The sequence below is a fragment of the Ailuropoda melanoleuca genome, chromosome 3 (assembly GCF_002007445.2).
Source record: "Ailuropoda melanoleuca isolate Jingjing chromosome 3, ASM200744v2, whole genome shotgun sequence".
Taxonomy (NCBI): domain Eukaryota; kingdom Metazoa; phylum Chordata; class Mammalia; order Carnivora; family Ursidae; genus Ailuropoda; species Ailuropoda melanoleuca.
The window spans coordinates 10,030,952-10,054,189 of record NC_048220.1 but is presented as its reverse complement, the minus strand read 5'-3'; the positions used below and the strand labels follow the sequence as shown (position 1 = coordinate 10,054,189).

The window sequence follows — 23,238 nt, the reverse complement described above, 5'->3', positions numbered from 1 at the left end:
TTGGTCGAATCAGGGTAGAACACAGCAACCGTGCTAGGGATTTCAGTTAGAGAGGATTTAATAGATGGATTTAGAGATTCGGAAGTCCTGAAAGAGCAGAAGTCAGGGGACTGCCTTTTGCCCTATTGATTGCAAGGGTTTAGACTGTGGCTGGAATCCAAAGAGCATGAAACTGCTCCAGCTATGGTTTCTGTCCCGGCCACTGTTGCCTGTCTCAGTGGCAGCAATGGGCATGGGCTTTGGTTGAAAGCATAAATGGATAGAAATGGGAATCAAAAGGAACTAAGAAAGGCTAAATTTGCATCAGATTTACATTGGAAAGGGTAAAGAGTTAATATTGGAAGAAAGGCTTAGCTCAGAAAAATCCTGAATAATGGGGAGAGAGGACCCAGGTTGGGCTGAGGTTGAGGAACTATTTGTGGGTGGGCCCAAGTGTAAGCCTGGGAGAATGGTTGGTGCAACCATTCATACTGAGGGCTACTTAAACACACAGATGGTTGGAAGTGGTATTGAGCAGAATGCGTACTGATCCCTCTGGCATCTTTCAAAGGACTGGATTAATGATTTAGATTGCCTTTCTGTTTTATAGGTATCAAATTTAATGTTTTTATTTTTATTTTTTCTGAATGTGACACCATGCTGGGCATGGTTGAGAAGGAACCCACCTTTATTTTGGATTCATTCTCTCTATCTAATTATTATTGAGTGACTCATCGTTTATGTGAACCGAACTGAAATTTGCATGGTTGGGGGAGAAAGTATCCACATATTAAAATATCAAAAGTTTGAGGAAGAAACGTTTGCAGTTAGCTGGATCTCTCTTCTCTCACATCTGCAGCAGAAGCTCTCTGGGAACACCCCTTCTCCATAATATGTATCAACTTTAGTTGAGATGCAGAAGGAAATGTGGTAGCAAGGAAGAGGGCATGTGACTTTCATTGGAATAACATACATTGTTCCAAACCTAATAAGAAACTATTTGGTAAATTTCACTTAAAGTCTGTTTTCTGTTATTGAAAATATGTTTAAAGGTATTCATTGTGAAAAAGATTTGACACTTCGAAGAATAGACTCAAGAGAAACATTTTCTCTTAACGGAATAAAATTTCTTAAAATTGAAGGGTCTTGAGAGTAGAGTTAATTAGTTATTTTTTAATACAAGGCTTAGTAAAACGTGGTCTTAACCACACTGATAAGCCTCAGAAGAGGGACTGCTTGATTGTATGTTTATCCAGTGGAACAAAAAAAGATAGACTTTGTTTTTCTTTTGGGGAAAAGTTAATCATAAGGATGCTAGATTCCTTGCCATAGCCTCTTTTTTTTTTTTTTAAGTTATTGGTTCATGTTGCAGGAGCATTTATTTCTAATCCCAACGAGAATCCACAGACCCCTTGGAATTTAGGAAAGAGAAGGATTAAATTAGAATAGATTGCAAGGCAGACACGGTGGGAAACTTTTCCTCTAAGATTTCAGGCGAGCACAAAATCATTTCTTTTAACAAAAAGATTAAATGTTAGAATCAAAGGCAGTTTCAGAATTTGGGGATTGGAATGGGCTTAAGAATTTATCTAGTCCTGTTCTCTCATGTTTCTGAGGAGGCAATTGAAAAGTGCACAAGCGTGATACATTTCCCAAGGTCATGCAGGTCGAGTTTTGCCTGCAGTCTATTGGATCTGCTACTGCACTCAGATCTGCGTACTGACAGGCTATAATGGAGTTCACTGGTGTCTCCTTTATCTGGAGGTAGAACGGGTGAAACAGTTAAGGGTAGGAGAGCCACTCAGAGCAATGCATATGACCTAGAAGTGTTCACTGTAAGAAAAGACCTAAGTGTGTTGCTATCCACAGCTGAGCAGCAGACTGACAATGTGTAGAAGCAGAGTCAGGGTTGGGCGTGAGTATTCTCTCTCTGTAACTTACTGCAGCTTGTAGCCCTGTGTTAACTTCTGTCTTTTGGAGAGTAGTTTGCAAATCAAGATTTTATAATACAGTAGACCCTTATCTGCGATTTTGCTCTCTGCTGTTTCAGTTACCCCCAACCGTTATCTGGAAGCAGATGATCCTCTCTGATGTATGATCAGAAGGTCGATAATTGTAGCCAAATGCCCCAACACAATGCCCATTTCGTTCACCTCACTTCGTCTCATCACGGAGACATTGTATCATCTCATACCATCATAAGGAGAAAGGTGAGTACAGTGTGATACGGTATTTTGAGAGGGTGAGACAGTCCTTCTTCTCTCTCATTCACATAACTTTTATTACAATATATTATTGTATTGTTCTATTTTATTATTAGTTATCGTAATTAATCTCTTCCTGTGCCTAATTTATAAATTAAACTTTATCACAGGTATGTGCATATAGGAAACAACATAGGATATGTAGGGCTCAGTCCTATCCAGGGTTTCAGGCATGCACTGGGCATTTTGGAACGTATTGCCTGCTGATAAGGGGAATGTACAGTACTTGACTGAGTTGTCTGTGTTTAGCTGGGCTCTCAGTTCATCATGTTTAAACTTGAAGATACCTGAATTTAAGAGTTGTGTTACCAGTAGAGTTTTTGCCCACAAACTTCTTATTTATTGGTTTTCTGAATAGATGAAGGTGGCAGCTGCTTCTGTATAAGAGGGTTTCTTCTGCAAAGGTTTCTCACCACCTGGTCCATTACTGGTGTCGGAGTGCTGTCAATAAAGAGCCATTCCTTTGATTTAGGCATTTCTTCATCTAGCCATTTGTATTTTAAAACTCATATACCCCTGGAAAGGATCAAGAAAAGTAAAGTGAGTGTGAGAAAACAATTTTCACCCTCTTGAGGATTTGCCCAGCATTCTGATCTTTGCAGTGATGGCCTTCAGGAATTGCAAGGTTCTGCATCATTATTTTTATTCCCTCTCCTCCTATGACTAAAACAAGTTCTAATTCTTAAATTGGATATTGGGCTAATGTGTGCTCTTTTTATTATAATGCTCCAGAGCGTCTGTATGTTTCAGATGTATTCTTTTGCATATATCAAAATATTAAATAATAAAATATTTAAAAATTCAGTTATGCAACAAAGACTTGAGAATAGGGGTCATTTAAAATTTTTGTGTTTGTCAGTGTTTTAATCAAAGCACTTAAAATATCTTGGCCAAAGCACATAATACTTGGAAAGCCAGCATCTGAATAGGAAGCATCTTTCTTTTATTCTTTTATTTTCAGTTGATGATTCTTACTAAGGTCTAGTCTAGCTAGAAACCGCATTGCCTGATTTAGTTAAAAGAGTCACAGTTGTGGGACGCCTAGATGGCTCATTTGGTTAAGCGTCTGCCTTCAACTCAGGTCATGATCCTGGGGTCCTGGGACTGAGTCCTTCATGGGGCTCCCTGCTCAGCGGGGAGTCTGCTTCTCCTTCTGCCCGCCCCCCATGCACTCTTTTGCTCGCTCTCTCTCAAATAAATAAATAAAATCTTAAAAAAAAAAGAGTCACCGTTGTTCTGAGGACTTCTGAAATGCTCGTTGAAGGTTTCAGATGAGATATGTGTCTACTATTGGCTCCACGTCTAAACTGGAACTTGTAAAATTCTCAAAGCACAAGTGATCTAATTCAGAGGTATAGAACCAATCCTTTTTTTCAGAAACACTTTGCATGATATTTAGTGGATGTGTAATCCCGGGCTTTAATGTGGTAGGAGACGGGGAATGGCAGGAGGCCTGCCTTGCTCTGAGTTGCTGAAGCTGTAAACACTCATTGCCAGCCAAGTCCACTTAAGAAGAATGACGTCTAGTTCTGCTCTCTTTTGATCTGTTTTGAACAGATAACTCAGGGTTTGGGTGTTGCCCATTGTATTAGTCAAGGTTCATCAGAGAAACAGAACTAACAGGATATATATATGAAATAGGATGTGTGTGTTTATACAGATAGATATGAGACTGAGTGGGGGGAAGAGAGATTGATTATGCAGAATTGGCTTGTGTCATTACAGGGGCTGAGAAGTCCTTCCATCTGCCATCTGCAACCCGGGGACTCAGGAAAGCTGGTGGTACAGTTCAGTCTGTGTCCGAAGACATGAGAACCAGGGAGCCAATGGTGTAAATCCCAGTCCCACGGGAGAAGAGATGTCCCAATGCAAGCAGTGAGGCAGGGAAAAAACGGGATGAATTCCTCCTCCTTCTGCCTCTTGTTCTGTTTAGGCCCTCAGTGATTTGGATGATGCCCACCCACATGGGGGAGTGCAATCTACTTTATGGAGTCCACCTATTCAAATGTTAATCTCATCCTGAAATACCCTTGCAGACACACCGAGAAATAATGTTTAATCTGGACATCCTGTGGCCAGTGAGGTTGACATAGAAAACTATCACGCCTATTTTATGACTACAGTCTTCCCCGAGACAATTGACGTTGGCTTTTTCTGTACCTGTTGTATGCTCTCCTATTAAGCAACCTAAGTGAAGTTGGCATGAGAGCAAGTATCATCTGAAGTGATGCACTAATATTCTTCTACACGAGTGAAGCATTTTACCTCCTTCTGAAATGTGTTCTCACGCTTTATTTTATCGGATCCTCCAACAACCCTGGCAGGTACATGGCTCAATTTCTCTTATTCTCATTTTATGGATGTTTAAACTGAGGTTCGGAGAGGTGAAGTGACTCGCCCAAGATCACATGGCTATGCAGTGTCAGAGCTGGATCTAGAATAGAGTTTCAATTTTCTGATTCTTAATATGGTTCTCTCTTCCTGTTAATAGCCCTCCAATCATGCTATTGCTGGGTTCCAGTAAGAACATTCTTTCAACTTCCAGAAATGCCACCTGACCCTTCTCCAGACTAAGATGCTCTACATACTTTCTTGCCTTAATATAATGAGTGATGACACAAATTTTTGGAATTTTTGTAAGTGCCTAATGTGGAACCATGGAGAATTTAGTTTGTGGGTGAAGGTAGTCCTAGATCCTGCTCTGTCCTCTGTTTTCACCCCAGAACCTCCTTGTTCTTTGTACCTGCCTGCTACGCTGGGCTGGAAGTGCCTTTTGTTCCCAAGTAGATCACAGGTGCACTGAATTGTTGCCTCATATGTTCCCCTGTGTCTGGTCCCCAGCTCGTGGTCATCCGTGACAGCGTCCCCAAAGAGCAGCTGCTCACGTTGGATGTTAGTAAGGTCGAAACAAACCATCACAAGAAAAATGAAACTTATAAAAGGGTCATCGAATATCTCAAAGTGGAACTGTTCTGTAATCACATAGTCTTGTCTTATTGCTCTCAGTGGAGTGGAAATGATAAATGTATGCACATAAAATTAAAACTGTAAGATGAGCTGGAAGAATTCCAAGAGAGCCTGTTCCTATCTCTCCCATTTTTAGGGTGAAAGGCTGCTCTCCCACCCTCCAAGCACCCACCCCGTGAGACTCATTTTCACATTTACAGTCATCTCCATTGTTTCCCCAAAGGTATAGACGAGGTCACCAAAGTCACACACCGACAGGGAGCAGCAGGGAACCCCGAGCGAGTGGTGTCACCTGGGTGTCAGTGAGCCATAGGGCTCTGCCACACTGAAGCAGGCAGTGCTACTCCAGTCCAACTGACTGTTGGCCTTTCCTCCTCCGGACCCTGTGTTGCCATACCTCTGGTTTCCACTCAAATTAGAAATCTGTGTTTTAAATGTTGGTGACTAATCCAAATTAAAACACACACACACACACACACACACACACACAGCACCTTGAGAGCAGATCAACCAGAACACATCTGTGGGTCAAGGTCACTGGTGTGCTGCCTCTGTTTTTTGCTTTCTCCGAAAATAGCCTGAGAAACTACCCTTAGTACTTTCCTGTTTTCCTTTCTCATGTGGCTATGTGACAGTTGTTGATTGAAGGTGCCACAGACATTTAATGTAGGAGAGCTCTGTACACCACCCTGGCCTTTTCTAGCTCCTTATCCTTTTCTCCTCCCTGATGCTGTGCATCGCCCAACTTTTTAGCTTTTTCCTGTTGTATTGCTGGTCTAACCCAAATTCTGCTCCCTCTGCAGGGTCATTCCCGTAGGTTCCTGGGCCTCGAACCTGGCTGCCAGGGAACCACGTTGGGGCATTTCCTGAATGGCTGATTTTTCATCTGAGTGGGTTCTTCTCCTCTTTCTAGAACTCAGAACCTCTAACTGTTCCAGAACTCAGCATACTTCTCTTCAGTTGTCTCTTATGCTCACATTTCTTCATTTCTCTAATGCCTGGTCCTCTCCCCTTTTAATCCATTCTTCCATTTCCTGACCAAAGCTCTCCTGGCTCATGGTCCAAGCATTAGAAATGATAAGACACATTATTAGTATTGTACATCTAACATGAGGTGTGAGTTTTTATATATTCACCATTTTTACATATAATTGAATTAGCAGATTACAACATTCCACCATCATCAGACAATGCCATGGTATCCCGACATGTAGGTAGCTAAGTGTTATTAACCCCATATAAATAATTTTATTAAATACTGAGCAGGTACCAAGGAGTACTACAATATACATGGAAGGTATTAAAAGTAACACCAAAGCACACATATGTGAGTACTACTCAGTTTAAGATATGGAATGTTTCAGTACATTCAAAGGCCCTGTGTGTCCCACCCACCTTTCCCTGGCCTTTCTGAGGAAACTGACATGCTTAATTTTGAATTTGTTATTCTTTTGTTTTGTTTGAATATGTAAAACTTTGTTGTTGAATGTGACAGGTTTTAAATTTTATGTATAAGAAATTAAACCTTATGTAGTTTTCTTGACTTGTGGTTTTGATGAGTTTTGTAGTTTTGGGAGATTTATCTATGTTGGTGGGCATACCTGTAATTATTTATTTCCTCTTGCAAATACTATTTCTACAGCATTTTACTGATTAAAAATTTTCCAATTTGTCTGCTTTTCTACTGGTATGACGAGAGGGACTAATTTCCTTTTTCTCCCCTATTACAAAAAATGTTATGATGACTTACTGTACAGGTCTCTTGCTGTAACTTGCTAGATGAGAACTGTATGTAGGTACTTAGGGTAGGATATGCATATATACGATATACAAGTATTCAGTAATGCCAAAATATCTCCCAAAGCAACTGCCCACATTTACACTCCCACCAGCAGTGTGAAAATTTCTATTGCTTTAAATATTTGCTGACTTTTGACATTTTTAGACATTTTAATTTTTGCCTATCTGATGGGCCTAAAATAGTATTTTTTTGTGTGGTTCTGATCTGTGTTTAATGGGGTTCAGGTTGAGCATCTTTTCTGATGTTTGTGTTTCCTCCGTAAAGTGACTGCTCCTGTCTTTTGCCAGTTTTCCCACTTTTTGTGTTTTTCTAGTTGATTTTGGAGTGTTTTATATATTCTGGATATGAATCCTTGGTCAGTATTATGTGTTAAAAATTTTCTTTCAGTTTGTAGCTTGTCTTTTTATTTTCTTTATGGTATCTTTTGGCCTGAAATTCTTAATTTTAATTTAATCCAATCCATTATTTTTTTAATGAATTGTGCTTTTGTGTATGTGTGCGTGATTGTTTGTGTATTAGTGTCTGTCTTTTTAAAGAAATCTTTTTGGTTTCAAGATCATATTTTCTCCTTTGGTAATACATAATTGATATCTGACAGACATCCCTTTACATTATTCTTCAGGAATGTCTTGGCTACTTTTGATCTCTGTCTTTTTATGTAAATTTTAGAACTAGCTCATAATGTTTTGCAAAAAGCCTGGATTTTTATTGGAATTAATTTTTCTCAGACCTATTTAAGAGTTTATTTCTTTATGATTTCAAGTCTTTCTGATAGTGAAATATTACATTCTTCTATTGACTTACATCTTTAATTTCATTTAATAAAGTTTTACTTTTTTACACATAAGGCGCTCACATATCTTAGATTACATTTATTTCTAGAAACTTTATATTTTTGTTGCTATTGTAAATGCTATTTTAAATGGTCTTAAAAGCACATTAATTAAATGTTTTTTTTTTTAAAAACGTGTATAAAATAAAATGGTAGAATTGTATGTATTGATTTCTGTCTAGCTACTTTGCTACACTAATAATTCATCTGATTCTCTTGGGTTTTATACATGGAAAATGAAATTATCTGTAAATAATGACAGACTGTTTCTCCTTTTCCAGTCCTTATCTATTTATTTTCCTTATCATAATGTGCTGACTGGGACCTCTAGCACATTATGATAAGGAAAATAATAATGGAGATAATGGGTATCTTTGTATTATTCTTGATTTTAATGGACTTGTTTTCAGTTTTGCTGTTATGTACGATGCTTTTTGTGGGCTTTGTGTAGGTTCTTTTTGTCATATTCAGGAAGTTTCCCTCCATTTGCTTTGATTAAATTTTCTTGATGACAAAGAGATGTTGAACTATATGGGAGGTTTTTTCTTCCTCTACGGAGGTGTGTGTAAGATATGAAGAGGTGTTGCCAGAGTCACCCTCACAGAAGGCCTTCTTCTCTAGGTAAGGCCATGCAGGCAGCAGAGGACCTCTGTCGGTCAGATTTTATACAGCCTCCTGGCCCAGGCTCACCCCCTTTCCAGGGCAGCTTGTGTCCAGTAACTGAGCAAAGCGAGGGATAAAGGCCCAGTTCCCGCCTATGTGGGATAACTGCTGGTCGGCATGCCATGTCTGCTTTTGGGGAACTCATCTTGTAATAACATGATTTTTTTTTCCCTTTCACTCTGCCCATGTAATGAATTATATTAATTAGTTTTTCTTATATTAAACCAACCTTGCATTTCTGGGATAAACTCAAATTTATCATTATTATCATATCATTATACATTGGTGGATTTTATTAATTATTATCCTTATTTTAGATTTTTATCATCTACAGTTTTGAGTGAAATTGACATTCCTTAGGTGTACTGTCCTTTTCTGCTCTTGTCATCGAGGTTTTTGCTAGACTCATTAAATGTATTGGTTAAGTTTTTCCTCTTTTTCTGTATTATGGCAGAGTTTATGTCAGGATGTAATTTTTAAAATAACTTACCTGTAAATTTATCTATCTGGTGTTTTCTTAGGATATTTTTTTCATAGTCAGATTATTTAGCATCCTTTATGAAAACCTCTTTAAAAGTGATAGGTCCGGGAAAGAATTTCCACAGTGAGTCTCCTTAAACAAAACACAAGTAGAAAAAAGACATATAAGAAAAATCTCCCAAGTGGATCAACCAAGGCAAAGTTAATGGGCAACCCTACTGTGTGGTCCACCATAGCTGTTTGTCTGGGGTTCCAGGTGGGCATTCTCATTCCTTTGCTATACCCCATAGGGACTTAGTGATGTTATGTTTCAGAAAATCTTCCCAGTGAGCATTGTTGAAGGCAGGCATTTCTTTCAGCTCAAATTCATGAAATACATGCAATGCACTAACCCAATACTTAGTACATGCATCTGGATATGTGGGGTCTAGTCTTGGAGCTGCCATAACTGCTGACCTCAGGCCAGTGGTGAAACTCCTACGTGAGCTTCTTTATCTGTTATATGAAATGTTGTCCTGAATGCTCTTGGGATATTTTAATCTACTGATTTAACTTATTTAATGGCTGTGGGAAATCAGATTTTCTACATACTTTGGAGTCAGTTTGGTGCGTTTACATGTTTTTCTAGGAATTTAACAGTTTTACCTATGTTTGCACATTTTTTGCAGTATTATAAAAGAGCTTTTTAATAAAAGTATTCTTTTATAATTTTGCTGGGTGCTATATCTCCCTTTTCATTTGGGTTACTATTATTTGTACCTTCTCTTTCTTTTTTATGATGAACCATGTCAGATATTTATCTATTTTGTCTTTTCTAAGAGTCAATTTTGGCTATGTTGATTTTATGTTTTTTATTTTGTTTGTTTATTTTTTCTTCTATCTATTTTTTTATTTTTTGGAGTGTGGTTAGAATTCTTTTTACCAAATCTTAAATTAGATGCTTATTAATTCATTAATTTTCAGCTTTTTTTTTCTTTTTCTTTTTTTTTAGCTTTTCTTCTTTTCTTATGTAAACTCTTGAAGCTATACAATCCTCTTTTAAGTATCATTTAGCTTTGATATGCACTATTTTGATATATAGTGATTTAAACATTTTGTGATTTATTTTTAACTTACATGTTATTTAAAAGTGTGTTTTTTAGGGGCGCCTGGGTGGCACAGCGGTTANCCTACTTGTGTATCGTCTCTCGCTAGCTGTCTCTATCTCTGTCAAGTAAATAAATAAAATCTTTAAAAAAAATAAAAAATAAAAAAAAAANTCTCCCTTTTCATTTGGGTTACTATTATTTGTACCTTCTCTTTCTTTTTTATGATGAACCATGTCAGATATTTATCTATTTTGTCTTTTCTAAGAGTCAATTTTGGCTATGTTGATTTTATGTTTTTTATTTTGTTTGTTTATTTTTTCTTCTATCTATTTTTTTTTATTTTTTGGAGTGTGGTTAGAATTCTTTTTACCAAATCTTAAATTAGATGCTTATTAATTCATTAATTTTCAGCTTATTTTTTTTTCTTTTTCTTTTTTTTTAGCTTTTCTTCTTTTCTTATGTAAACTCTTGAAGCTATACAATCCTCTTTTAAGTATCATTTAGCTTTGATATGCACTATTTTGATATATAGTGATTTAAACATTTTGTGATTTATTTTTAACTTACATGTTATATAAAAGTGTGTTTTTAAATTTTCACACCTGTGCAATTTTTCTATTTCTCACTCTGTTGTTGATATGTAACATGATAGCGTCATGATTAGAGAATATGCCCTGAGTAAATGCTTTGTGATAATATGCTCTGTTTTTATTTCTACCAACTTGCTTTATGCTTTCTATTTGCCCTGCATTTTCTGTACTTCTTTTTTTCCTTTTTTTCTTCTGTTCTTTTCTTCTTTTCACTTTCTTTCCTTCTTTCACTTTCCCCCTTCATATTTTTTTTTTTAAGATTTTATTTATTTATTTGACAGAGAAACAGCCAGAGAGAGAGGGAACACAAGCAGGGGAAGTGGGAGAGGAAGAAGCAGGCCCCCCAGAGGAGCCTGATGCGGGGTTCGATCCCATAACGCCGGGGTCACACCCTGAGCTGAAGGCAGACGCTTAACGACTGAGCCACCCGGGCGCCCCTCCCCCTTCATATTCTTGTTTGAAAATTATACGGTCTATTTGTTTTAGTAGGTCAATGAATATACATGCTTACTGTTGCCTAAACTATCTTTACTCTCCAGATGAATACGTGAACCTGAATTTTGGTTATCTCCCATCTGGTTTATATTCCTTTGTTGGACTATATTTCAGTTTTTTATTTTCAATTTAGATAATATTGTTTTTATATAGTTGTTGAGATTTGTCCACATATATACTTTTTTGTACTCTTCCATTTTACATTTTTGATCTTCCTAACAGTTTTGTTTTTTCTTTCTGCCTGGAGTGCATCCTTTAAAATTTCCTTTTAGAGGGGTCTGTATAGCTAAACTAAGTTTTTATTTGTCTGAAAATATCTGTGTTTCACCCTTGATTTTTTTTAAAGGGGATTCACTATACCATCTTTGTTTGCAGTTCTGTTATCTTAGAATTTTAAAGATACTGTTCCACTCTCTTCTGGCTTCCATTGTTGGTATTGAGGAATCTGCCATCAATGTGATGTGAGGTTCTCTGTAGGTAATTTGTATTTTCTCGTTGACTTATTTTAATATATTGTTTTTCATTAACATATTCAAATTTCCCCCATGATATGTTTAAATTTGGATTTTAAAAACTTATCCCTTTGAACATTAACTTCATTTCCTGAGTCTCATTTATTGTCTTACTTCAATTCTAGAAGACTTTCAGTCATTCTCTCTTTTTATGTATTTTATCCCTTTCATTCATTCTTTCTTTCCTACTGGATATCTTATTAGAATATGGTAGACTTTTTCATTCTATCCTCTGTGATTTTTAACCTCTGACTTACTCTTTGGGATTATTTTGTCTGTTTGTGCTGCATTGTGAATATCTTTAAATCTGTCTTCTAGTTTGCAAATTCTCTCTTCATCTATGTCTAATTTGTCATTGATTTTAAAATTTGATGAATTAGAATTTTTATTCTCAAAGTTTTATTATTTCAAATTTGCTTCACTTATTTTATATCTGCTTTCTTCTCATATATTAAGTATTCTCTTTTATATCTTGAAATTTGTTAAACATACTTATTTTATAATCCAAACTTGATAATTTTAGTGTGTAAGATCTTTATAGGTCTGATTTCTTGTAGTTCTTGGTTCTTTGTGTGTTTTGTGATATTATTCTATGGATTGTGAGCTTATATTCCTCAGAAAGTTATTTGACGGGATTTTTGTAGTCTGAGAGAAATGCACATTTCTCCAAATAGAATTTGTGTTTGTTTTTGATGGTTGTTTAATTACACTACTTAGGTAGGAAGTTAAGTAATTAGGTTGATGTTTTTTGGATCACAAAGATAGTGTTAGAACTCAGGTGAGAAGCATGTGCAGTTGCTGGTGGTAGTAATGAAATAACAGAGGAGACCAATGTCCAGATTGAGAATGTTAAATTCCTTTTCTGTCCCCTTCTGAAAGGAATGTTTATTTCTATTTTACTCTTAAATAGGCCTATGGAGTCCAACTTATGTAGACGTCTCCCATTAAACAGCTCTAGGGTAGCTCTAGGACTGTTTTCTTTCTTCTTTCAAAACTGAGGCTTAAGATCATAGGGTTAATTTGATGACCTTAGGGTGAAAATCTTCCTTAGAGTTCCATTCATCTCTCTCAATTCCAGCTTTAACTTCTTTTTTCCTGCTCTGAAGAGTCCTTATTTGCTTGCCAAGTCAGTGATGAAATTTAAAAGATTTTTAATTTTTTTTTGTTTTTTAATATTATTCAGTGTTTTTTGATTTTGTCAGTGGGAGGGCTGTTCATAGTATCTGTCCCACCATACTGTTGGAAATTAAATCCAGTTATTCCCATGTTTAAAGATGAGAGAATTCAAGTTCAGAGAGGCCAAATATTTGCCGCAGGTCATGGGACTTGAAGGTGTCAAGGTTGAGGATTGTTGATCCCATGCTAATTGTTCCTGTCATTTCCTGGCTCTCTGAAAACTGCAACCATCAGTTTAAAAGACTATACTTAATAAACAATACAACTACAGAGATCATTTTTAAATAAGAGTTTAAAGCATTTTTCCTATTTGGAAAGGGGCTCACAATTTGCTTCTTTTTAAAAAGTTTTTATTTAAATTCCAATTAACATACAATATAATCTTAGTTTCAGGTGTACAATATAGTGATTCTACCCTTCCATGCGACACCCGGAGCTCATCACAACAAGTGCACTCCTTAATCCCCATTACCTATTTGACCTATCCTCCAACCAGCACAATTTAATTCTTAAACAGTCTTTTATGAAGAAAACAAAGTAGGTATTAATTTTTTTTAATTTGGAGACAGATACACCCTAGGATAATGCATGAGGGTTTTTTCCAAGTCAATTTTGGGAAGTTTGGAAGTAGCTTTTAATTTTCAAACAATTTAGATGGGAATATTCAAAATAATGCTCATTATGTAATTTTGGTGTTCCCCTTGGAAAGTAAGAAGCAAATTATGCAGGTATGTTTTCTAAACAACAAATAACTTGGCAGTTTTTAGAAGTAAAGCTTTGTGTCTTTGAGGAGCACTTCGTATTGAAGAATGTGCTAGATGATTCCTTTGGCACATTTCTAGATTTAAGGCAAACTTTTCTTTCCTTAGATAATTCTGTCAACACTTATCAGAGCATATGAGGTGAGGAAAAAGGAACAGCCAATTCCATGTCCCTGATGTCTGGGAGCCAGTTGGTACAGTTGCTACTTTTGGTATAACCCTATAATATGAAAAGGCAATTATAGGATAATTTGAGATGGAAACAGGTGAAGCTCAAATAATTTCAGCCTGAGGAGAGATGAACAAATGGCAGCTATTCCGAGCAGCCCTGGCGCAGTTACTCTAGTGTTTGGACAGGCATGTCTCCTAATGTGATTTCATTATGCTCAGGTTAAAGACTTGGGTTTTAGATCAACAATGTGCAAATTTGGTTTATCACCTGTGTTCAAAAAAGAGATGACAGAATTCCAGCAGGAGAGCTTCGGTGTTTGCCAAGAGCACCAGCAGAAACATTGTTCTGCTTACGTCTCTCACAGAACAAAAGGTCTGACTAGAAATGTGAAATTATTTGTATTAGAGAATAAGGAATGGCTAGCATTTCAAGAACACGCTTGAAAAAGTACTCTTCATGTGTACGCATCTTCGCATGCTTACTTATTTAAAAGTAAACTTTGATCTCCATTTGGTGGTTTTAGCCTGTCCAGGACTTTGTGACTCTTGTAGTAATTGTACTCAAAGCAAATGAATCACAGAAAAATACTCAATGCTGTCCCACTCAGCTGGTTCTGTAATCACTGGCACTGCAAAGGATAGGGAACAAATCCTACAGCCTGATTTGTCCTTGTCAGAAGAGCAACAATGCTTAGGAATAAAACTCAAAGTTATACATGACTCTAAAAAGAGCAATTTGTCAAGCGTTTCATTGGCACAAATTGAAATGAAATGAGGTCTTGGGCTCTTGAGGTCACTTTGCAACAGGAAGAATTCATTATCTAACTATACACAGAGGAAAACGCTTCCCAATTGTATTTGCTTGTAAAGGATGAGTGCCCACACATAGAGTCCAAGCAGCAGAGGTCACTTACAAGGAATAAACTACATGAAAGCAGAGATTCAAGTATCCCTGGCTCATAGATTCCTCCTTTTTTCTCCTGGTCAGAGCTGCTTTGTGGTATATTGCTCAATGGAAAGAGGGAAATACTCAGGGAGCTCTTTGTTGTTCATACAAAATCATTTGTGCAGGTCCTGCTAAGTTGTCTAGTGGAAGCACAGTGCAGTCTTACATGTCTTCTCCCTTTGAGGTGGGAGGAGTTTGTTTCCCAACATTCTCCATATTCTGTATTATTCTGAAAAGGTACATTTTCTCTTAAGGCATTTTATGGCATTTTCCCCATTATGTGGGGTGCAGCCTTGAATATTTAACAGCTCAGTTGGTGGTTAGAGATGGGGCATGGGTTTCAGTTTAAAAAAGTGGAGAGAATTGAAGTGCATGTTGAACACATCAATTCTGAGGACTGCAATTTTTCAACGTATTTATAAATAACTGGAAACAGAGAATTGATTATTACATTTTCCATCAGGCAGAGTTGGTGACAGCTTGGAAGATAACAAAAAAACAAGATCATTTACAATGAAAGCAAAAAATAGCATGACTAAGGAGAATGATTTTAACTGAGGGTGGGGCAAGGACGTAGATGTGGAGATGTACTCCCTTAATCTCTCTCAACAGCTGACCCCTCCCCAAAGTCACACATCAGGAGAGAAGGGCTAGAGAGGCTCACATGTCAAGGCCAGGGGACATTTTTCACTCCTGATCATTTCCTCTCATCCAATCAAGTCTCCTAGCCTTTTAAGTTTTTTTTTTTTTAAGTTCTTTTATGATAACGTGGCCTCTAATTTATTCTCTTTTTTACCTTTTATGGCTGCCAGTTGATAGCGATTGCATTGAATCCATAGATCACTTTGGGTTGTACGGACATCTTAACAATATTAAGTCTTCCAGTCCATGAACATGGGATGTCTTTACATTTATTTTTATCTTTTTAAATTTCTTTCAGCAGTGTCTTTTAATGGTTCTCAAGTGTTCTTATAGGTGATTGCTTGTTTGTGTGTTGTAGTTTTCTTGAGTGGTGGGTAACTTTGGACATGATGGTGGTGCGCTTGAGATACAGGGTTCATGAAGAGAAGCAGCTGCAGGGCATGGGAAGACCATGAACCAACTGCTGGCCCTGCTGAGTTTTAAGTACTATTGTGGCGTCTACAAAATGCACTTGGATGCTGAGATGAAAGCTAGACATTGATGATGGATAAAACCGTCAGAGTGGGTGAAAATGCTTAGGAAATGTACTTATGGAGAGAGAAAGAGAAAAGAAATCAGTTTTCTTTTCCTCTCTATTCTCCCAGTAATAAATCATGTAAGTGAAACATATTCCAACCTGCTAACCCTTGCTTCTACTTTGATTACAAGCCACAGCAACCAACAGGAAAGGGGGGACATTAAAAGGAAAATTCAGACACGTAGCACTAAGTGTCAAGGTAACAAAAGCATAGATGCCTGTTTACTGCTTCCTTCTACCTGCCTGAAAACCACATTGAAAGATTACGTCTCATCCTGTAAGATCTCCCTCCCAGGGCTTGTAAGTCACGTGATTCTTTTCTCATTTTCCCTGACAGAAATAACTTTGGCCTTAAAGGCTTGGTGGAGGAAGAGACTCAACTCCATTTTTTCTTGTCTGATCATTTTTTTCATTATTCTCTCTGGTCCACAGTTCAATGGACAGGCCCAGATGATTTCATGAAGACCTCTTTTCTTCGCCAAAGAATTCAATTTCCTTAAAATGCCATGTACTACATTTAAAAGTGGCACAGATTCTCTCCAGCCTAGAATGATTTAAATGTGATTTGGCACTGAAGGAGGAGACTAGAGGGAGTGGCCAATGAGCTCAGTCATTCAGTCAGTGAAGCAAGATGACAGTAAAGAGTGTGAGCCCCTGCAGGTTCCCCCAGCCCCTCCCCCCAAGGGGTTGGTAGAATTTCTTAATTCCTAAGTGTTTCTGGGTATAATTTGCAGCACTTTTTATCATTTTCTTCTGGCTTAGTGACAAAGGGGATGGAAGAGATGTGACAGTGGTGATCATCTTCCCCATAGCACTTCTGATTATGGAATATTTAATTTTATATCTGCCTGTTTTGTTCACAACTTTGTGGTGGGGACAACAGTGCCTAGCATGAGTTAGTCACTCAGTAGAGAGTTACTGAAGTAATTTTTATGGTCGGATCCGGTATTGGATATGTGTTCATTTTAGTTTAGAAAACGTGATAATTGTGACCATGTGACTTTGCATTAAACACATTTACTAACACATTTTATTTTGTAGTTGTTTTGGTGATGCTTCTTAATTCCTTAGTCTACCATTGGGCCTCAGGTTTGGCATTGGATACTGCTGTCGGATGTGAAAGGATAGTGATGGTGTTTGGGTTTTTTTGTTTTGTTTTGTTTTGTTTTTTGGGGCAAGTTTGATTTAGACCTTGCATTTACTGTTACTTGCCTGGTCTACAAAGAGACCTGGATAATTGACAGTTGTATCCAAGTCCTAAAAGAATTCAGAGAGCTGGTGATTAGGGTTGCCTTCTAGCTGTCACTTTGATTTCAGTGGGATTGTACTTCAATGCTTTGCCTAGAAACACTAGGAGAGAGAGTTTTCCTTTATAGGCTCCCTGTAGAAAAACTCCACCAGTGCGGAGAAGAAAAAAAATGACACCCACTGACTTACTTTTCATTTGGAATTAATACAATCAGCAAAGTCTAAAGAAGGTAGATAAGGCATGTTTTCATTTCAGTGAAATCAAGATTTTCAAAGCTTTTGAGCTACTAATCCTGCTCCCTCTTTTCTGCTACTTTTCCTCTTTTCTCCAGTGCAATGTCTGCATCACAGCTACATCTCTGACATGAGCAGAACAATCACAGGCGAGGTGAAAATGCAAAGCGTGACGATCGAATGTTACTTCACACAGAGCCACAGATCTAAGATGGGCTTGCAGTGGTGTCCCATCCTGATTACCAACACACTGGGAAGTGGAATGAAAGGGGCCAGGCTGGATTATCCCGGGGCTCTTTGGTAGCTATGGAACTTGGTCTAGACCCTTAGAGAAAGTCCGATGCCAGAAAATGGAGAGGGTACAACTCCTTTCTCTGTGGTCAAGACTGGTTTCCATTTATCCTCTCGTGGTTTATGGAAATGACTTTATCCTGGCAACTGGGAGGACTGGAGTTGGGGGGTGGGGAAGTGGGGAAATGATCTGTGGATCAGGTGCTCTGGCTTGCTAAGTAGGTTTGATTCAGAGAGTGTGAAATGTTTGTAAAGGAACTACTGTTAAATAGTGGAAGAGGTGACTATGAACCCCACAGCAGAGGCAGAAAGAAAACAAAGTCAAAACAAGATGCTATATTTAGGAACTCACAGTTGTTTAAATCAACATCAGACAGTTTTAGCTTTCTTTATTGCGGAAATTGGGCTCCCTCCTCAAATTGAGGATACCGATAGAGTGGAAGAAAATCCTAATTTGGAAAATGTGTTGGTCTGTGTATTATAGAAAATGATCTTATAAACATTCGCTCCCTAGATTGGGTAGACAGTCTTCCACCAGATTTAAAAATGGTCACAGTTTTCAGAGCTAAAGAGGGAGTTTGCTTTGTGGATTTCAGTTTCTTTCCTTCCAAACTTCATTTGGGGGGCTCAGGAAATCTTACCTTCTTGCTGCATCTCCGATTTGGCATGCCACTGAAATTAATTCAAAAAGGGGGAGATAGATGAAGTTGGCAGTGATTCTATTAATATGAGCTCTGCTCCCCCAAGACAGAGGGCTCCATGGCTCTCCCTTGTTAGGTTCAAATTCTGTGTGGCATTTGGAGGCAACACCTCTACTGGAACCACTAGCTACTGAAAAGCCCGGGATAAGATGAGGTGTATAGGTTGTGCGAGGAGTCTTGGGGCAATGAAGCAGTAATGTCTAACTGTGGGAGGTAGTGCAGGGCTCTTGGTTACTTAGTGTCCAGTCAGTTATGGGAGGCGGGCCATCCTGAGAAGGGGAGTGGCTTTAGTCAACGCAGTTCTGCTGATGAGGTAACCTTGAGTGGCTGGGAGTGGAAGGCCCTCTGCTAGCAGCTGGGTCAACAGGTCCTTCCGTGAAGGGAGATTTGGGTGGCGTCAGTGTCCATGATGTTTAGCTTCCTTGGCCCTCTGTTTCCTAAGAATATTTTTTTGAGAATCAAATGAGTTGGTACATGTCAAGTCCTAGAACTCTGCATGGCATGGAGTAAATACTTAATTATTGCTGTGTACCAGGCAGAGGTGAAATAGTTTGTCCAGGGGCGCCTGGGTGGCTCCGTCATTAAGCGACTGCCTTCGGCTCAGGTAGTGATCCCGGAGTTCCAGGATGGAGCCCCACGTCGGGCTCCCTGCTCAGTGGAGAGCCTGTTTCTCCCTCTGCTTCTCACCCAGCTCATGCTTGCTCACTTGCTCCCTCTCTCTCTAATAAATAAATAAAATCTTTAGAAGAAAATAGTTTGTGCAGAGTCTCCCAGGTGGTAAGTGATGAGGATGGCCTTGGAACTGAGTCAGGCGACTCTTCCCAGCTTGTTTTTAGTTTTGATATCAAATATCTAACATGCTAGCATTCATACTGGTTTGAAGAGGTTTACTTCAGTCATGTTTGCTCAGCGACTGTAGCTCACGTAGGGAAGACCTCCCTAGCCATGGCTGACTGCAGGGAGTCTCCTTTTCTTTATGAGGCAACAGTGCTTCCTCTGTCCCTTTCTCTCTCCTCTCTTTTCTGCAGAGTTCTCTCCTCCCACCTATCGCCCCCATCTCTGACTTCCCACCTGTTTCTAGTGATGAGCTAGGGCATGATTTGGGCCTGGAGAGTTGGCCTACATAGCAACGGTGGGAGGAAGGAGGACAGGTAAAAGCCCTGGACTGTTCTCCTGGTCTCCAGACTCATGGCACCCTGCCTTTTTCTCCCACTCTCCAGTCCCCATAGCCCTCCCCCTAGGCTCCATTCTTTATATTTTGTGCCCCATCCTAGGCCCAGAAATGAAATGCTTGAGTATTCTTTGTGAGATGAGATGTTAGGGCTTCCCTCTGAGACTCAGTTGAATCTTAACTAAATCCAAAGATTATGCTGTAGGTCTTCTGTGGGAAAATCTTTCCCCAGCACCCCACACTGACGTGTGAATGAATGATAAGAGCACAACCTGTGTGTTCATTGAGCTGCCTGTATTTTCTCCCTCCCTGAGTTACAAGTTGAAGAGCCAATGAGTTCTGTTTCTGTTTTTATTTTTTGCTTACTATTTCTTCCTTCATGTATGCACTAGGGGAAAACATTCATAAATAAGTTACCATATGCAGAATATTCTAGGGAGTACAAGGAAGTGAAAGAACGTATTTTCAGAGTGCTTACAGCCTACTTCAAGGTCGTATGACACAATAAGGAGTGGGGCTGTTTTTGGAGAACTCTGTTTACGTGATACTTGTTCTCCCGGGTTTGCAGCACAAAGTTAAAACTGAAAATCTTTAGTTGTTGATGTTAGTGAAACATATATGTTATACACATAAGAGAGCAATAGGAATACAATAATTTGTAATAATTAAGTGCTCAACCCCATGCAGAAATCTGTCAGCTGTCCTAAGTCATACCAAAGCTTTCTCTTATGACTTTCAGGTTCTCAGTCACCCAAGAGTCTTAGCAGGTTGAGGGCCAGGATTCTGTGGTCTTTTCCCCACCCTTACTTACTCCCCAGTGAAGGGAGGGAGAGTGACTTAATTGTATTGTTGACTCAGAAGGAGGTTAAGGGGAGTGGCATTCCATTCTTTCTTTCTTCTTTAGGGGAAGACGCCAGAGTTCGCCTCCCAGAGGGAATCCTGTCCTGGTCAGCACTTCCTAGAACTGAGTGTGTAAGTTGAATTGTGGAATTCGGGATTGTGAAGCCCATTGACTCACAAACGTAAATCGCTTTTCTACAATGTCAGCTTCATAATAATGATAATAATTTATCCTCAGTAAAATGTGGATTCCTATTTGGATTCTATCTGTCTTATTCTTACCTTATTCCCAGTTTGAATTTGATTGGTTCAAAGCCAAGGTGGGGACGAGAGATGTCATTTGTCAGTCTCCACTCAATTCTAAAGCTCGGGTTTAAGGTTTCCTCATGCATTAACTCTAGACCCAGATCACTGCATGCTAGATGGATCTGCATTTATTCAACCACATTGTGTGTGTGTGTGTGTGTGTGTGTGTTTCTTCCAAAGAGAGACTCTTGGGAGGCAGGAATTAGGGAGGAACTGCTAATTTGAGTAGATCCGCTTTAATTCAGCTGGACAGATTGTTATTAATCTCCTGAGATGGGGTAGTAGGTGCACCAGGCCCAGAGGACACAGACTAATAGGACGCGCCCAAGGACCTTTGTATCCTACAAAAGATAGTGGCATAGGGGAGTGCAGAGAGAGTCTAGCAGGGGTCAGGGTAGAAGAGTGGTTATTCTTTCTCTGTATTTATAACACTTCCTGAATGAACAGCACTTGGGTTAGGCTCTAGGGTCAAGTGTCACCCTAATGATAAGGATAATGGAAAGTAGTCTGATGTTCTTCCACCCATGTCAGGTTTGGGGATAGAATAATCCTATCGTTGTACAGAGATGAGAGAGAAGTATGTGCTTTGGAGTTTGATTAGGGTACGTGACTTACCTCCTGCGTGTTTCTGATTCCTCACAGGAGAAACAGGAACGATTAGAGTGCCTGCCTCATACCATGAGGGATAAGGGAGCTAACGAACATGGAGGCTGAGACCAGTGCCTGGCACAGAGCGGTTCTCCACAGACGTGAGCTCCTATGGTTATTAGCTATTATCAGGAATGTACATGCGTGTGGAGAATTTAGCTAAACCACTCATTGATATTGCTGCCTTGGCATCTGTTTCGCCTGGCCAGACAGCCTGCAGGGTCCTTGAACTGTCCCTAGCCCATCCTAAGATGCATGTTTTAGATAAGAACGGGTAGAAAACAGCCCACAGATCACAAGTGAATGTAAGGTCCTCATACAACTTTCCAGCAGCACTTGTGAATTACATTCCCCTTCTGTGTCCCTTAGATAAGACCACCCTTGAAGCTTACCTAAACTCTGCTCTTTTTGAATTGACCAATCTCGCTTTAGTCTGTGAACCCCAAAGCACTCTACCTCTGGCTCCTATAAAGGCCTGTGCCCTAGGGCCTGTCACTCTCTCTGCTGGCACCCTGCCTTGACCTCCCCATGTGGCACCTGCAGGCGTGCACTGTGCACTTCCTCTAGGATCTGTCAGAGTCTTCTCTATTTCAATTTCCCTGTGGTCTTTTATTGAACCTAGGTTCACCATCCAACACCCTGGGGCTCTGCTTAACAAATGTTAAGTTAACAAAGTCACAACTACATAGCATGGGTTTGGGGAGGAGAAGATAAACTAGGAAGAGAAATCCTTCTTTATAGTTCACTGGAAAGCTTTGGGTCTTAGACTTTCTTTATGGTTATAGTGGGGGACAATTAATTAGTGGAAAGGGCTTCCATATCCAGAGAGGAAAATTAACTTCTGTCCAGCCTCTCCACTTTATCCCAAGTATTTGTTTGTCATTTGTGACAGCAGGAAAGATTGGTGCTAGTCTGTCACCAGCTGTAACAGACAATAAGGTCAGCACATAGCCGCGAGAGGCAGAATGGTTCCCAGTTTCACCAAATCCTACTTGTTTTGGACGAGTGGTAAAAACCGTGACCAAACCTTAATGTTCTTTATTCATGTGGGAGCTGCAGATAATTTTTATCTCAAATGCCCATTCTGATTGTGTTTGAAAGTTGGGCATAGTGATTATCATTTTTTTAAAAAGATTTTATTTATTTATTTGACACAGAGAGAGACAGCCAGTGAGAGAGGGAACACAGCAGGGGGAGTGGGAGAGGAAGAAACAGGCTCCCAGTGGGGGAGCCTGATGCAGGGCTCGATCCCAGAGCTCCGGGATCAAGTCCTGAGCCAAAGGCAGACGCTTAACGACTAAGCCACCCAGGCACCCCCAAAGTGACTATCATTGAATTAAAATAGGCATTTACTGAAATCCTACTATGGACATGGGCCCATACCAGGAGCTTAGTTATTATATGGTTCAAGGTCATAAAAATCATTCAAGGTAGATGTTGTTTTCTTGGTTTTATATCTGGGGAACTTTGAGTTTAGAATCTTTCTTAAGACAATAAGATAGAAGTTGCTGGAATTTGAATTTGGGATTTCAATAAGATTTTTTTAAGTTTACATAGTTTTAAAGAGGTCTTGCCATGTATTCTTAGCACATTGCCTACTACTTTTATTAATTTTAGGGAATTTTAGAAATACAAAAGCTCATCAAGAGGAAAATAAAAATTGTCCATAATATCAGAACTCAGAAATAACCACTATTTAAATTTTGGAATATTTTTATCCAGTTTTAATGCATATGTATAGGTTTGTTTTTTCCCCACAAAAATGAACTTCTTCTATGTTCTTTGAAAATCCCTCCTTAAAAGTATGTTATGAAGATTTTTCCATATTATTAAATAGTTTTCCAAAACCTGATTT

The 23,238-nt window shown here is 38.9% G+C and overlaps 1 long non-coding RNA gene across 1 annotated transcript in view; it reads left to right on the top strand.

Moving 5' to 3' along the window:
- LOC117801451 overlaps nucleotides 1–21,919 on the top strand; it is a 35,488-nt gene extending 13,569 nt beyond the window's left edge. The window contains exons 2-5 of the long non-coding RNA XR_004623977.1: nucleotides 2,030–2,189; nucleotides 3,969–4,567; nucleotides 20,494–20,561; nucleotides 21,378–21,919. This is a non-coding gene — a long non-coding RNA (uncharacterized LOC117801451). The remainder of the gene's footprint in view (nucleotides 1–2,029; nucleotides 2,190–3,968; nucleotides 4,568–20,493; nucleotides 20,562–21,377) is intronic.
- The last annotated feature ends 1,319 nt before the right edge of the window (nucleotides 21,920–23,238 follow it).